The sequence below is a fragment of the Gadus macrocephalus genome, chromosome 21, assembly GCF_031168955.1.
Source record: "Gadus macrocephalus chromosome 21, ASM3116895v1".
Classification (NCBI taxonomy): Eukaryota; Metazoa; Chordata; class Actinopteri; order Gadiformes; family Gadidae; genus Gadus; species Gadus macrocephalus.
In genome coordinates, this window is record NC_082402.1 from 17,785,770 (window position 1) to 17,802,671 (window position 16,902).

Genomic DNA, 16,902 nt, shown 5'->3' on the forward strand with positions numbered 1-16,902 from the left:
GGAAGGCAGGGCAAAATCTCTGTTTTCCGAGGGGAATTCAAACTGAAGGGTGAAAGTATTTCTTTCTAGATACTGTACAAACCCTTTAATGTACAGATCAATATATAGTGTAAATAAAATATTAAAAATATATATTTATTCTATATGGGGCCATAACCCCATAAAGAAGATAAGGGGTTATGGCTATATCTTATATATCCAATATGCGGATGACACCCAACTCTACCTATCCCCCAAGCCCACCTCCACCCTCCCGCCCGCCTCACTCTCCGATTGCCTACAGGAAATCAAATCCTGGTTCTCCTGAGACTTTCTAAAACTCGACAGCAATAAAACCGATGTTCTCCTGATTGTCACCCAATACACCTTGACGAAACAGTTTTTCCATTACCAACTCCTCAGTCTTCCCCTCCCCTCAGGTGAAGAGTCTGGGTGTCATCCTTGACAGCACATCATTCCAAGCTCACATCAATAACATCACCAGGTCTGCCCAACATCATCCGCCTCCGCCCATCCCTCACACCCCATGGTACAGCCATCATGTTCACACCCTGGTTGCATCACGCATTGAAGACCTGCGCTGCTGAACTTGGGGAGCCGCTTCAGCACGTCTTCAACCTCAGTCTACAACTAGGGAGAGTGCTCACCCTCTGGAAGACATCTTGCATAGTTCCGGTTCCAAAGAAAACCCGACCTAGTGAGCTGAATGACTTCCGACCGGTGGCACTCACATCACATCTGATGAAGACCCTGGAGCGGCTCCTTCTCAGACACCTCAGGCCTAAGGTGCTGCACGCTCAGGATCCACTACAGTTTGCTTACCGGACAGGGGTTGGTGTGGAGGATGCCATCCTGTATCTCCTACACCGGGCCCACTCACATCTGGACAAGGGGGCGGGCACAGTCAGGATTCTTTTCCTAGACTTCTCTAGTGCCTTCAACACAATCTAGCCCCTCATACTACAAAACAAACTGTCAGCTATGCAAGTGGACCCCCACCTGATAACTTGGATCACCAACTACCTCATAGATAGACCACAGTTTGTTAGATTAAAGGACACCACATCGGACATCTTAATCAGCTGCACTGGGGTGCCTCAGGGGACTGTGCTGGCCCCTCTTCTCTTCACCTTATACACCTCAGACTTCAGCCATAACTCTGAATCGTGCCACATTCAGAAGTATGCTGATGACACAGCCATCATGGGGTGTATAGGGGGGGACCAAGAGGAGGAGTACCGGACTCTAGTGAGAGACTTTGTTACCTGGAGCCATGCAAACAGCCTGCAGCTCAACACATCAAAAACCAAAGAGCTGGTGATAGACTTTGGGAAGTCAAGGCCACGCCCCCAAACAGTGGACATCAATGGGGTAGAGGTGGAAACCGTGGGCAGCTACAAGTACCTGGGAGTGTGGCTTGACAAAAAACTGGACTGGGCAATCAACACCGACCACCTCTACAAGAAAGGACAAAGCAGAATGTATTTTTTAAGGAAGCTGCGATCTTGTAATATCTGTAGTAAACTTCTGTCAATGTTCTATCAGTCGGTGGTCGCCAGCATCCTTTTTTACGCTGTGGTGTGTTGGGGAGGCAGCACAACCAAGAGGGACTCCTCCAGGCTTGACAAGCTCATCAGGCGGGCCGGCTCTGTGGTCAGCTTCAAGCTGGATTGTCTGGTGACAGTGGCAGAGGAGAGAACCACAAAGAAGCTTCTGTCCATCCTGGATGACACCAGCCACCCCCTGCACACTAGGGATGGGCAAAATGATTATTTTCCGGGAACTAGTTCTTTCAGTTCAGTTCACTATAACGATTTGTTTGTTTGATTCGTTCGTTTTGATTCGTTCGTTACGTCAGATTACGTCATTTGACGGCCCTGAGCATAATTTAAGCGACGTCTAGGCTCTACCCCCGTGAAAATCGACAAGATACACTATATAGTATAACCAAACGTCCCAGCAATATTTATACCACTCTATATGTCATTCATGGTTTTATATTTATAAAAATAAAAATGTACTTTACATTTTATTCTTCATTATTCAGGCATTACAGAACTTTCATGGTCATGAATAAAAAATACGAACTGCAGTTTAATTTCTTTGTTTGTTCTTGAATTGACGTAGAATGGAGCAAAGACTCCTGGGATTGGGAAATGCGTTTATCCAATAGCAGATGGCGGGCAAGTCTATTTTCTGAAATGTAGGGGGATATATGAGTGGCCCCACGTCGAATGGTATGACCCAAGATACGTCAGACAGAGAAAGCGCGCAAATTCGACGGTACCACCTTGTCTATCCATTTGTTTACCCAGGTGCCATGAAAACACCATTGCTACCTCTCATTGGCTTTGAGAACGTTGTAGACTCAATCGATATGGTTGCGGGGAGACGAAGCTCTGTTCGTTTGTATATTTTATTTATTTGACCATATTTTTGTTTTATGTTAAAAAAAAAGAATCAAAGAACCAGTTCTTCTTGTTTTGGGGAACCAGTTCTTGTCGTTCACGTTCGGGATTCGTTTGTTGTGAACGAATCGGTCGCGACCGACTCATCCCTACTGCACACTGTCATCAGCAACTAAAGAAGCTCCTTCAGCGACAGGCTGAAGGAGCTGATGCCGCACCAACAGACTAATGAACTCCTTTGTCCATCGTGCCATCACACTCCACAACTCCGCACTTGGAGGGAGGAGGGGGGGGGGCAGCAGGAGTACCGTACAGTGGATAAAGGGAAATAGAAATAGGATAGACTGATCAAGCTTGCATAATCTATTTATTTATTTATTTATTTATTGCTACACACTCAATTATTAACACAAATAAGATATAATAATTGCTGCTAACATCTGCTGCTGCTGCTTCTTCTTTTTAAAATGTATTTATTTATACAATGTCTTGTTGCATTTTAGCTTGTGTTTTTCTTGCTTGTTTATGTGTCTTGTCTGTACTACCGCTGCTGGAATTTTGAATTTCCCTGAAGGAGCATTCCCAAGGGATCAATAAAGTGTCTATCTATCTATCTATCTATCTATCTATCTATCTATCTATCTATCTATCTATCTATCTATCTATCTATCTATCTATCTATCTATCTATCTATCTATCTATCTATCTATCTATCTATCTATCTATCATTGATTACTGCAACTCCCTTCTCTTTGGTCTCCCTCTCAAGTCCGTCCGTAAACTTCAACTGGTCCACCACTCTGCCGCTCGCATCATCACCAGAACCCCCCCATTAATCACATCACTCCTGTCCATCATCAGAACCCCCCATTAATCACATCACTCCTGTCCATCACCAGAACCCCCCCATTAATCACATCACTCCTGTCCATCATCACCAGAACCCCCCATTAATCACATCACTCGTGTCCTTCAGCAGCTTTGCTGGATCCCGCTCAAATGCTGCATCACTTCAAGATTCTCCTCCTCACCTTTAAGGCCCTCCACAACCTGCTCCTCACCTTTAAGGCCCTCCACAACCTGCTCCTCACCTTTAAGGCCCTCCACAACCCGCTCCTCACCTTTAAGGCCCTCCACAACCCGCTCCTCACCTTTAAGGCCCTCAACAACCTGCTCCTCACCTGTAAGGCCCTACACAACCCGCTCCTCACCTTTAAGGCCCTCCACAACCCGCTCCTCACCTTTAAGGCCCTCAACAACCTGCTCCTCACCTGTAAGGCCCTACACAACCTGCTCCTCACCTTTAAGGCCCTCCACAACCCGCTCCTCACCTTTAAGGCCCTCCACAATCTGCTCCTCACCTTTAAGGCCCTACACAACCCGCTCCTCACCTTTAAGGCCCTCCACAACCCGCTCCTCACCTTTAAGGCCCTCCACAACCCCGCTCCTCACCTTTAAGGCCCTCAACAACCTGCTCCTCACCTGTAAGGCCCTCCACAACCTGCTCCTCACCTTTAAGGCCCTCCACAACCTGCTCCTCACCTTTAAGGCCCTCCACAACCTGCTCCTCACCTGTAAGGCCCTCCACAACCTGCTCCTCACCTTTAAGGCCCTCCACAACCTGCTCCTCCTAACGTATGTGAACTCATGTGCTCCAGCGCACCCCCGCACTCTGAGGTCTTCCTCTTCCACTCAGCTCGCTGTGCCCCCTGCCCGCCTGGTCACCAGTGGGATTGGGGCCTTCAGCCCATCGGCCCCCCACCTCTGGAACTCCATCCCACCAGACATAAGTCATTTTGACCCCCTTTCCACTTTCGAGTCTGTTCTCAAAACACCGTCTAATTGTTGTCACCTACTTCATCCCATTAATGTACATTTGTCTTGTTCTTTTATTAGGGGTCCCCTATTGTTTCTGTAACATATTTTTTTTCATTGCAGATGTGTCAAACAAGTCATACTGCAGCTTATACCGTAAGTTGAAAACTCTTGAAATATTCAGGTATGGTTACCAATAACCCCACTACCCATAAACCCACATTTGTGGTACTACATCCATAGTTGGCGCTATTTAAAAAAAAAAATCATGAATGAAGCTTATTTCTCCTCACCAGTTTGACCTGGACTCAAAATTCTTTCATAATTTTAATCTCTAGAATCAGGGTTAGGGTTAGGGTTGCGCAAATTTTCAGATCTGTACTCTTCTAAGAAAGCCCTTAATCACTTGAGAAATGTGTGCTTAGAGTTTTCTGGATGTTGTGTGCTTATCAATAGACATTTTCACCATGTGAATGAGGCTACATTACAGGTTTGTCAGTGGGTCAATGGGATAATGCCTTCTACTGGTGAACCTTAGGTTCAGAGTTCGAATCACGATTAAGGTGTCGATAATGTATTATATGGATCTATATATAGTGTCAATAATGTAATATATTCAAGTTGGTACCCACTACTATCTACTAACTGCATAATTTCCGGCAATACGCTCTGTATGTAAAAAATCATAGCCGTAAACTTTATTTTTACTTTCTTGTAATCTGTAAAAAGTGGCGACTTTTTGTGTTCGTTCATCATAGACTTCGAATGGAATGGAATGGACAACGACGACCTATTAGCGGCCTATCTTCTGTTTTTTTTTTGCACATTGTTTGAGTCGTATTCAAATTTCAAACTTCCATAATCCATACCATACTCAAAAATTCTAGCAGTAGACCAATTGTAAATATATAGCATGCACTGACAAAGACCAACAATTTGTTCTCTTTTACCACGGACATGCATAGCGACACATAAACCTGACGCAGAACCATCATTTACATTTAGGGCATTTAGCAAACGCTTTTATCCAAAGCGACTTACAATAAGTACATTTGTCATAAGAAGTGAAAAAATATATCGCTGTCAGTACAGTAAAGATGTTCATAGAGCCAAGTGCAAGTACTAACCATCGCTAGGCTATCCCATTCCCCTTGTACAGCAATGCTAGCAGCTACTGCTGATGTTACACAATTAAGTACTATGAATAAGTGCAATGTAGATATAGAAAGTGCGTACATTAAGTGCCAGGACGTGCAACATACAATGGTGGCCGGAAGGGGCTGGCTAGCTATGCAGAGTCGAGGTGAACTCTGAACAGTTGAGTTTTGAGTCTTTTGCGGAACCTGGTGAGCAACTCTGCGATCCTGACATCGGCAGGGAGCTCGTTCCACCACTGAGGTCCCAAAACAGAGAAAAGTTGTGACTTTGTTGATCGACCTTTGCTTGCTCTTAGCGATGGCGGTACCAGACGTCCAGCTGAGCTAGTTGAGCGGAGGGATCAAGCTGGGGTGTGTAGCTTTACCAATGCTTGGAGGTAGGCTGGGGCAGTTCCATCGACTGCCTTGTATGGCAGTACCATCATCTTGAATCTGATGCGAGCTACTACAGGGAGCCAGTGGAGGTCTCGGAAGGGGGGAGTCACATGGGAGAACATCGGTAGGTTGTACACGAGACGCGCTGCCGCATTCTGGATGCGCTGCAAAGGTTTAATCGCAGAGGCAGGGAGTCCAGCCAGGAGCGAGTTGCAGTAGTCGAGGCAGGAGATGACCAGTGATTGGACTAGAAGCTGAGCTGCTTCCCTTGTGAGGAATGACCGGATCCTGCGGATGTTGTAAAGTGCAAATCTGCAGGATTGGGCCACCGCAGTGATGTTTGCAGTGCAGCATAACTGATTGTCCAGTACCACACCAAGGTTTCTGGCAGTTGGAGAAGGAGATACAGTGATGTTCTCAACAGTGACCAGTAAATCCATGTGTGGGCAATCTTTCCCTGGCATTAGGAGGATCTCAGTCGTGTTGAGGTTAAGCCTCAGGTGATGGGCAGTGGTCCAAGTGCTGACGTCTGCCAGATATTCAGATATGCGTGATGCTATCAGGGCTTTGTCAGATGAGGGGAAAGAGAGAAATAGCTGAGTGTCGTCAGCATAGCAGTGATAGGAAAAGCTGTGTGATGTAATTACAGAGCCTAGGGATCTGGTATAGAGTGGGAACAGAAGAGACCCCAGTACCGAGCCTTGAGGGACATCGGTTTCAAGTGTGAAAGGTTTGGACAAGGAGCCATTCCATGTTACCTGATAATTGAGATTCATCAGGTAGGATGTGAACCAGGAAAGGGCAGATTAAGCAATGCCAAGTTCAGCGAGAGTGGCAAGGAGGATCTGGTGGTTCACCGTGTCAAATGCTTCGGACAGGTCGAGGAGAATGAGAAACGATGAGAGGGACGAGGCTCTGGCAGCACGGAGGGACTCAGTCACCACGAGGAGAGCCGTCTCAGTGGAGTGTGCCTTCTTGAAGCCTGATGGGTGAGGGTCAAGCATGTTGCTAGATGAGAGACAGTAGGACAGTTGGTTAGCGATGGCACATTCCAGTGCTTTAGAGAGGAATGAAAGAAGACGTACCGGTCTGTAGTTCTGAATGTCAGTGGTATCAAGGGACGGTTTTTTGAGGAGAGGTTTATTCTGGCAGTCTTGAAAGACGCTGGAACAATGCCTGAAGTGAGGGAGGAGTTGAAAAGTGCGGCGAGAAATGGCAGGATATTGCTTGAAACAGCCTGGAGGAGAGAGGAAGGGATAGTGTCAAGGGGGCAGGTGGTGGCATGGTTAGATGTTATTATTCTGTTGACCTCATCGGAAGTGAGAGGGATAAATTGGGTAAGGACAGTGGTTGGGATGGGAGGAGGAGGGATGGAGGCAGGGATAAAAGAGGAGCTAATATCCTTTACCTTCTGGGTAAAGTAGGTAACGAAGTCATCAGCAGTGAGGCAGGAAGGAGGTGGAGGGGAGGGAGGGTTGTTGAGGGAAGAGAACAAGGAAAGGAGTTTCCTGGGGTTTGAGGCGGAGGAGCTGATTTTGGTGCGGTAGAAGGCAGATTTGAATGTGGACACAGTGGAGGTGAAATCAGAGAGAAGGAAAAGATAGTGAGATAGATCATTAGGACAGTCTGATCTCTTCCATTTCCTCTCAGCTGCCCGCAACTCTGCTCTATAAGTCTGCAAAGATTCAGACAGCCAAGGGGGGGGGGGGGGGGGTTGAGGATCACGCAGGTCCGGAGTGGAAGGGACAGAGGGAGTCCAAAGAGGAGGAGAGGGAGGATAGCAGAGTGTCAGAGGATTCCTCGGTGGATAGTTTGAGAATCGTTCGACAGAAGGTAGTTGTAACGGGTTCAGCGGAGTCAGGACACAGTTCTTAGGTGAAATGGAGCGAACTCCTGTTTATTTCCACTTCAGGCAAACAAACACAACGCACAAAAGGACAACTGTGAGAAGGTGAAATCCTCCCCCTTCTCACTGTCTCGCATTGGAGCTATTGTTATTATTATATTGTGTGTTTGTGTATATATATATTAGATTGGGCTGGTGGAAGTTGGTCTTCCGTCCCGGTAGGGGGCAGTATAGTAATAGTAAAATAGCTTTAGGTGAAGAATGTTCCCCCCCCCCCTACTAATGGTCTGGCCCATACGACCTTGATTGGGCCAATTGGCATTTCCCTATTTAAGGGCTGCTCATTTGGTGTTAGAGAGGCTGAAAGTGGTGCTGGCTTGACGTGAGGCCAGTACGAAAGGTTATGATATCCTATGTTATGTATCTTAGTTTTGTTTGCTGACCGATGCAGTCATCTCCTTTTCGTTTGGAACGTTGCTATATTTTTGTGTGAATGTTTTGGAGACATTAAAACTTCACTTTTTTCTTAGTCCTCTGTCCTTTGCCCTCATTTTTGCCCACACTCGCAATATCCAGTTGGCCGTATCCCAGATACGTGGGGCGACCACGCCGGTCCCTCACATTTGGTGGCAGTGGTGGGATCTTTTTTTCGACGCCATCTGAGAAACTGGAGAGACGAGGGGGAAGACGAGGACTCGGTGGCCAGCTAGGACGAGGACGAATCTGGTGGCGAATGGAGCAGAGGCTGTCCCGAGGGGGTCTACTGGAGATGGAGGATGCGGCCATGGTGAGGACCAGGCATCCAGCGGAGGCCCGCTTGAGGGGTTTGACCTTGCCGCGGTGCGTAGGCTCTTGGAGCGGGAGGCCTTCACCTGCACCAGATCCAGCACCAGCTCCGGCACATGCACCAGCACCTGCACCAGCACCTGCACCAGTAGCGCCCGTGACCTGGCCCAGGGCGGCCATTCCCAGGCTGGAAGAGGATAAGGACATTTGAGCAGTACCTCATGACATTTGTGAGGTTAGCAATGGCTTTGGCTGGCCAAGAGAGGATTGGGCCGTCTTTATAGTACCCTACCTCGCCGGCAAAGCACGCAGCGCCTATGTGGCGATGAACATGGGTCAGGCCACTGATCCCCTTGGTAAAGCGGCCTTTTCTGTGATTGTGTAACAGAGGCTGCTAAGGGGGAGACAGGGGTCGTGACCCCTTCGTTGTGGATCACCGCGCCTCACAGTGGCTGGGTAGCATGTAGGACTCGAATGCTCGCATCACCCGCTGGTTCTTGGCACTGCAGCCATTTCATTTCACGGTGCAGTACCGGGCGGGAAGGCAGAATACTGTGGCAGACTTTTTGTCTCGCCATCCTGTTGGCGAAACTCCAGAGGTGGTGGGAAATGTGAGAAGGTGAAATCCTCCCCCTTCTCACTGTCTCGCATTGGAGCTATTGTTATTATTATATTGTGTGTTTGTGTATATATATATTAGATTGGGCTGGTGGAAGTTGGTCTTCCGTCCCGGTAGGGGGCAGTATAGTAATAGTAAAATAGCTTTAGGTGAAGAATGTTCCCCCCCCCCTACTAATGGTCTGGCCCATACGACCTTGATTGGGCCAATTGGCATTTCCCTATTTAAGGGCTGCTCATTTGGTGTTAGAGAGGCTGAAAGTGGTGCTGGCTTGACGTGAGGCCAGTACGAAAGGTTATGATATCCTATGTTATGTATCTTAGTTTTGTTTGCTGACCGATGCAGTCATCTCCTTTTCGTTTGGAACGTTGCTATATTTTTGTGTGAATGTTTTGGAGACATTAAAACTTCACTTTTTTCTTAGTCCTCTGTCCTTTGCCCTCATTTTTGCCCACACTCGCAATATCCAGTTGGCCGTATCCCAGATACGTGGGGCGACCACGCCGAAAAGTGCGGCGAGAAATGGCAGGATATTGCTTGAAACAGCCTGGAGGAGAGAGGAAGGGATAGTGTCAAGGGGGCAGGTGGTGGCATGGTTAGATGTTATTATTCTGTTGACCTCATCGGAAGTGAGAGGGATAAATTGGGTAAGGACAGTGGTTGGGATGGGAGGAGGAGGGATGGAGGCAGGGATAAAAGAGGAGCTAATATCCTTTACCTTCTGGGTAAAGTAGGTAACGAAGTCATCAGCAGTGAGGCAGGAAGGAGGTGGAGGGGAGGGAGGGTTGTTGAGGGAAGAGAACAAGGAAAGGAGTTTCCTGGGGTTTGAGGCGGAGGAGCTGATTTTGGTGCGGTAGAAGGCAGATTTGAATGTGGACACAGTGGAGGTGAAATCAGAGAGAAGGAAAAGATAGTGAGATAGATCATTAGGACAGTCTGATCTCTTCCATTTCCTCTCAGCTGCCCGCAACTCTGCTCTATAAGTCTGCAAAGATTCAGACAGCCAAGGGGGGGGGGGGGGGGTTGAGGATCACGCAGGTCCGGAGTGGAAGGGACAGAGGGAGTCCAAAGAGGAGGAGAGGGAGGATAGCAGAGTGTCAGAGGATTCCTCGGTGGATAGTTTGAGAATCGTTCGACAGAAGGTAGTTGTAACGGGTTCAGCGGAGTCAGGACACAGTTCTTAGGTGAAATGGAGCGAACTCCTGTTTATTTCCACTTCAGGCAAACAAACACAACGCACAAAAGGACAACGTTGAATGTTCTTTCCGTCCGTCACTTGGTCATACGGCGCTCTCTCTAGCTCGCAGAGAGCGTCTTCCTTCACTCTCTCTCAACCCCTGACTGAAAGACAAGCAGGCACATAAATACACACTTCCTGATTGGGTCAGATTGCAGACACCTGTCCGCAATCAGACCCCATCACCCCAGCAGACCCGGTGCTCCATGCTCCCCCTGCAGGCCAGACGCCGCCCCACCTCCACATACCCCCACCGCTCGACACAGGCCGGGGACCCATCCGGCCGTAAACCTACTCCCCCCCCCCGGGACGGGAGAGGAAGTCTGCCACGACCATCTGCGCCCCCGGCCTGTGGGCCACCCGGAAATTGAACGGCTGCAACGCGAGGTACCACCGGGTGATCCTCGCGTTGGCATCCTTCATCCGGTGGAGCCACTGGAGGGGGGCGTGGTCGGAGTAGAGGGTGAACTGGCGACCCAGCAGGTAGTAGCGAAGGGCACCGACCGCCCACCGGATGGCGAGACACTCCTTCTCGACCGTGCTGTATCGACCCTCGCGGTCCGACAGCTTGCGGCTCAGGTACAGCACCGGACGGTCGGTCCCCTCCACCTGCTGGGTCAGGACCGCGCCCAACCCCCTATCCGACGCGTCTGCCTGGACGGAGAAAGGGAGCGCAAAATTAGGAGCACACAGGACTGCTTCCCCACAGAGGGCTGTTTTAATAGCCTCAAACGACACCTGGCATGGCTCCGACCACTGGACTGTATCTGGGGCCCTCTTCCGGGTGAGGTCGGTCAAGGGGCTGGCCAGGTCGGAGAAGTTCGGCACGAACTGCCGATAGTAACCCGCCAGCCCCAGGAACCGCCTCACCTCCTTCTTGGTCCTGGGTCGAGGGGAGGCGGCGACCGCCGCGGTCTTACCGACCTGCGGCCGGACCTTCCCCCGCCCCAGGTGGAACCCCAGATACTGAATCTCCCTCCGCCCGATCACGCACTTCTTCGGGTTGGCCGTGAGCCCTGCCCGTCTCAGCGACTGAAGGACGGCCGCCACCTGCTGCACATGCTGCCCCCACTCGTCACCATAGATGACGATGTCATCTATGTAGGCAGCAGCATATGCAGCATGAGGCCGTAACACACGGTCCATCAGTCGCTGAAACGTGGCCGGGGCCCCGAACAACCCGAACGGAAGCACCTTGAACTGGTAAAGACCGAGCGGAGTGGAGAACGCAGTATTTTCTCGGGCTGCTGGAGACAACGGAATCTGCCAGTAGCCCTTCGTGCAGTCCAGGTTCGTATAATACGTGGCCATGCCAAGCCGGTCCACTAGCTCGTCGATCCGAGGCATTGGGTAGGCATCAAACTTTGACACCGCATTCACCCTACGGTAGTCGACACAGAACCGGACAGACCCGTCCGGCTTCCCCACCAGCACGACGGGACTGCACCAGTCACTGTGGGACTCCTTGACGACGCCCAACTCTAACATTGCTGCCAATTCGCGCTGTACCACGTCTTGCTTGTGGACGGGCAGCCTGTAGGGACGTGTCCGCACCGTTAACCCGGGTTGCGTCTCGATGTTGTGAGTTATTAACGGGGTGCGACCAGGCAGGGGCGAAAAGACGTCGGCGAACTGGAGCTGCAGATGGCCCACGTCCGCCGCCTGACTCCCCGACAGATCCTCTCCTCGGCCGACCGGCGGGACAGGCCCCGGAGTAGGGACTTCCGGTCCGAACTCCTCTCCCTCCGGTAGTGTCGTGGCGAACGCGACCGGGACCACATCAATCCACCTTTTGCGCAGATTGATGTGGTAGATCTGTCGGGAGTCGCCCCGGTCCGGCCGCACTACCTCGTAATCCACGTCCCCGACTCGCCGTGTGACCACAAAGGGACCTTGCCACTTCGCGAGGAATTTGGTGCTAGAGGTGGGCAGCAGAACGAGGACCTTATCCCCCGGTGTAAGATCGCGTAATCTAGTCCCTCTGTCGTACAGGCGTTTCTGATTCTCCTGGGCTTGGTGCAAATGCTCACGTTACCCCGAGTGAGTGGAGCTTTGCACGCAAGTCCATGACGTACTGGATTTCGTTTTTACTGTCGCTGGACCCCTCCTCCCAGTTTTCTTTAATGAGGTCCAGGACGCCCCTGGGCCTGCGCCCATAGAGCAACTCGAACGGGGAAAACCCTGTGGAAGCCTGAGGAACTTCCCGCACCGCAAACAACAGAGGGTCTAGCCATTGATGCCAATTTTGAGCATCCTCCAGTACAAACTTCCGGATCATGGACTTTAACGTCCGGTTAAACCTCTCACACAAGCCGTCAGTGGCTGGGTGATAGACGCTCGTGCGGATGGCCTTGACCTTCAACAACCCGTAAAGTTCCTTCATTGTGCGTGACATGAAATTGGTGCCCTGGTCAGTGAGAATCTCTTTTGGGATTCCCACCCGCGATATGACATGAAACAAGGCCTGTGCAACACTCTTCGCAGAGATATTGCGCAACGGAATTGCTTCCGGGAATCGGGTTGCGTAGTCGATCAGGACCAACACAAATCGATACCCCTGTGCGTAACGTTCTAATGGCCCGATAATGTCCATGCCCACGCGATCGAATGGGGCCTCCACCAGGGGAAGGGGCCGCAAGGGAGCCCTGGGGATGGCGGGGGGATTCACCAACTGGCACTCGGGGCAGGAGGCGCACCACCTACGCACTTCCGCCCGAATCCCCGGCCAATAGAATCGAGCCATTATCCGGTTTAGTGTCTTCTCGTACCCCAAGTGGCCCGCCATTGGGTTGTAATGCGCCGCCTGGAAAATCATTTCCCGGTGGCTCCTGGGTACCAGCAACTGGGTAAAAATCTCCTCACCCTCGGTGTCACGACCCACCCAATAAAGCCTATCCCTAACGACCACAAAGTGTGGGTAAGTCAGCACTGCGTCTGGCTGTACCCTCGAACCATCAATAGAAATCACTTGGTCGAAGGCTGAGCGTAAAGTAGCGTCACGAGACTGCTCGAGGGGGAAATCGTCCACCGGTGGGAATCTCGGCGCTCGGACCTCGGGTTGAGAACCTCCCGCCTCCTCCCCCGATTCCTGATCAGCGTCGGACACCCTTGCATCGGCGCAGAACACAGCGCATGACCTACATGTCCCTATCTGTCGTGTCCGCACCCCCGTAGACTCGCTAACCGCCCCTGGAAACCCAGCCCAATCTAACCCTAGAATCAGGGGGTGCGTTAGGCTCGAACTAACCGCCGCCTTGACTCTATGCGTTTTCCCCCCATAACGAATTTCGATAGGGACCAAGGGATATGTGTGAACATCCCCGTGTATACATCTCACCGAAGCGCTCGATGCCTCTATCAATGCCTCGGATCGCACCAGGCGCTGATGGATCATGGTCTGCATACACCCCGAACCCAACAGCGCCTGGTACGTACCCCGCTGTATCCTCACCGGGATACGGTACGCCCCGCTGGGACCGTGGGGAAGAACCGGGGCACCGGTGATGCGGACGACCTGGCCCACCTCCATCAACGGACAGTCCCGCCGAAGGTGGCCCGGCCGTCCGCACCGCCAACACGCCTCCCCTGCCGTCTGAGTGCCAGTCTGCGGGATGGGGTGTGAAGGTGCACTATGTGCCTGCTCCTGACTGGGACCCCCCCCCCATCTCGCCCTCGGCCCCGGGGTGGGCCTGTCCCGCTGCAGGGCTGCCGCCCCGGTCCGCTGGCTCGGGATCGGCGGTCGTCGGTCCGCCAGAGGGGGAGCCAGGTGGCCCTCCGCGATGTTGACGGCCGCCGAGAGGCTCCCGGGGTGGTGGTACCGGACCCAGGTTGATGTTCAGGTCGGAAGCCCCTCGACGAACCTCTCCAGGGCCACCTGCTCCACTATCTCCTCCGGTGCGTTTTTTCCCGGGCCCAGCCACCTCCTTGCCTGGTCCCGCAGCTGCTGGGCGTAGGTGAAGGGCCGGTCGCCGTCGGTGAAGGCCAGGGCCCGGAACCGGCGGCGATGTTCCTCCGGGTTAAGGCCCAACCGGTCCCGGATAGCCCTGGCGACGGTGTCGAAGTCCATCTGGGCTGCCGCTGGTAGGCTGTGGGCCGCGAGCTGGGCCTCTCCCGTCAGCAGAGGAAGTAGACGGTGGGCCCACTCCTGCGGCGGCCACTCTGAGACCTCGGACACCCCCCGGAAGGTCTCCAGGAAGGCCTCTGGGTCATCTGCCTCCCCCATCTTGGGGACATGTACATGTCGCCACGGTCGAGTTTCCCCGCCGCGTTCTCCGGAGCCGAGCAGCTCCCGCATGGCCTCCCGGTCGGTGGCCAAGGAGCGGGCCAGCTGCACCAGGACCTCGGTCTGGGCTTGCTGCAGCTGGGTCTGACGCTCCGCGGTTTTAGCCAGGTGTCCGAGGACACTGGCCAATGACGATGGATCCATGGTTGACTCCGCCCCACATTGGGCTCCAGTGTAACGGGTTCAGCGGAGTCAGGACACAGTTCTTTTATTTTTATTTTTTTTATTTATTTTTATTTAATTTCGCCATGTACACAGGTACTAGGAATTCATTCTCTGCTTTTGACCCATCCGGGTAGCCGGTGAACACATACACTCACAGAGGTCCACACACATGGGGGCACACACATGGTGGCACACACATGGTGGCACACACATGGGGGCACACCGGCACTACCGGAGCAGTGGGCTGCCGCGGTGCAGCGCCCGGGGAGCAGGAGGGTTTCAGATGCCTTGCTCAAGGGCACCTCATCCGTGGATTTTTCTCAGGATTCGAACTGGCCACCCTCCAGTTACCAGTCCAACTCCTTCACCAGTATGCCACGGATGCCCGTGGCATGCACTTCCTGATTGGGTCAGATTGCAGACACCTGTCCGCAATCAGACTCCATCACCCCAGCAGACCCGGTGCTCCATACTCCCCCTGCAGGCCAGACGCCGCCCCACCTCCACAGTAGTGAAGGCAGAACAGAGGCAAACGTAGAGGGAGAGAGAGATTTGAGGTTATGGTGGGTGGTGACAATGTGGGGACTAGAGAGGAGTGGGCGAGAGGACTTCAAGGGGAGAGAAAAAGCAACAAAGTGATGGTCAGACATGGGGAGCAGGGTAACAGAGAGAGCAGAGGTGCCGCAGGACCTTGTGAATATCAGGTCAAGTAGGTTTCCGTCCCTGTGTTTGGGAGGAGAAGGGGATAGTGTTATGTCAAATGAGGCAAAAAGTTGGTTAATTCAGGTGAGTGCAACTTCTCTGGATGTTGACGTCGCCAAGGATAACGATTGGTGTGCCATTTTCAGGAAAGCAGCTGAGAAGGGCATCCATCTCGTCGTAGAAGTCACGAAGTGGACCTGGAGGACGGTAGATCCCAACAATGAAGAGCACAAATGCAGATCTGGCCAAGTGTTCTAGTGGAAGGACCCGGTAGGACCACATCGGCGAGATGAGGAGTCCGGTCCCTCCTCCTCGCCCTGATGGTCTTGGGGTGTGTGAGAACGAGTAGACGGTGGAGAGGGCAGCAGGAGTAGCAGAGTTCTCTGGAGTGATCCAAGTCTAGGTCAGGGCCAGGAAGCAGAGGGTCATGAGGGACGCGGCCGAAATGGAGTCTGCCTTCTTGACCGCTGATTGGCAGTTCCAGAGTCCTCCCATCACTTCAAGGTCAGTGTAGGCAAGGGTCGTTGGATGGCACAGATTGGATGGGTTGCTGTGCCGAGCAGAGAATCTATGGTGGCGTCGTCTATGAGTGGAAATCCTGACGTTGGGTGAAGTACGACGCATAGCTACAATCAGGGTGGCTTCCCTGGTCTTCTTCGAGGGACTCCCACAGAGAGACTCCCTTAGTCTTTGTTTCCCGGGTCTTCGTTTGCAGGGTCTTGACGCTAATAATAGCTAGCCTTTAAATGCACAAGGTAGCTCAGGCAGCCGTAGCTCCACCCGCCTATTGTTGTCACCTTGTGACTGAAACTAGTCTCAACGACTTCTTACTAAAACACAACTACAGCGGCCAAAACCAACACAGTGGCAATAGGGTTAAAGTTAGTACAACAAATTGTAATGCTAAACACTCGAGTTCTTAGTTTCAAGACTCACCTACAGCCATATATGAGACAACCTTCTTAAAGACAAATATAAAGGTATCCATAATGGTTCACGACTACGTTAAAGCGACTACCTGGTCATTGCATTGCGTGAACGTGGAACCCTTATCAGGCCTTAAAGGCGGAGGGGCCAGGCATGCTGCTGTGACACTAAAGGGGGAGGGGCAAGACAGAGGAACTACTTTGCTTTGCATCTACTAATGAAAAACTGACAGAAGCTCGTATTCACTCAAACAGAATGAGGACAAGCACATACACAGACACGCAAATGTATGCAAACCTAACCACATGCTCAAATGTATAGACAGACCCAACCACACACATACACATACATAGGCCCATAAAAAGTGAGCCTAGTCAGCATGTGTGTATGTGTGAGATATTTATATATATATATATATATATATATATATATATATAATGAAAAGCACTTGGAAGAGAGCCATCCTAAGAAGAGACTTTTAGCCATCAGCAGGCAATACTTGGTCCGCTGCCAAGGCAGATCACTTTGTGCATGATTTAATATCTTTAATATCAGTGCAGTCCTTTCAGCCCTCAGAATGCTT

General features: G+C 51.5%; 1 pseudogene; it reads right to left on the reverse strand.

Moving 5' to 3' along the window:
* Positions 1-5,115: 5,115 nt before the first annotated feature.
* Positions 5,116-16,113, reverse strand: LOC132450258 (uncharacterized; annotated as a pseudogene).
* Between the last annotated feature and the right edge of the window lie 789 nt (positions 16,114-16,902).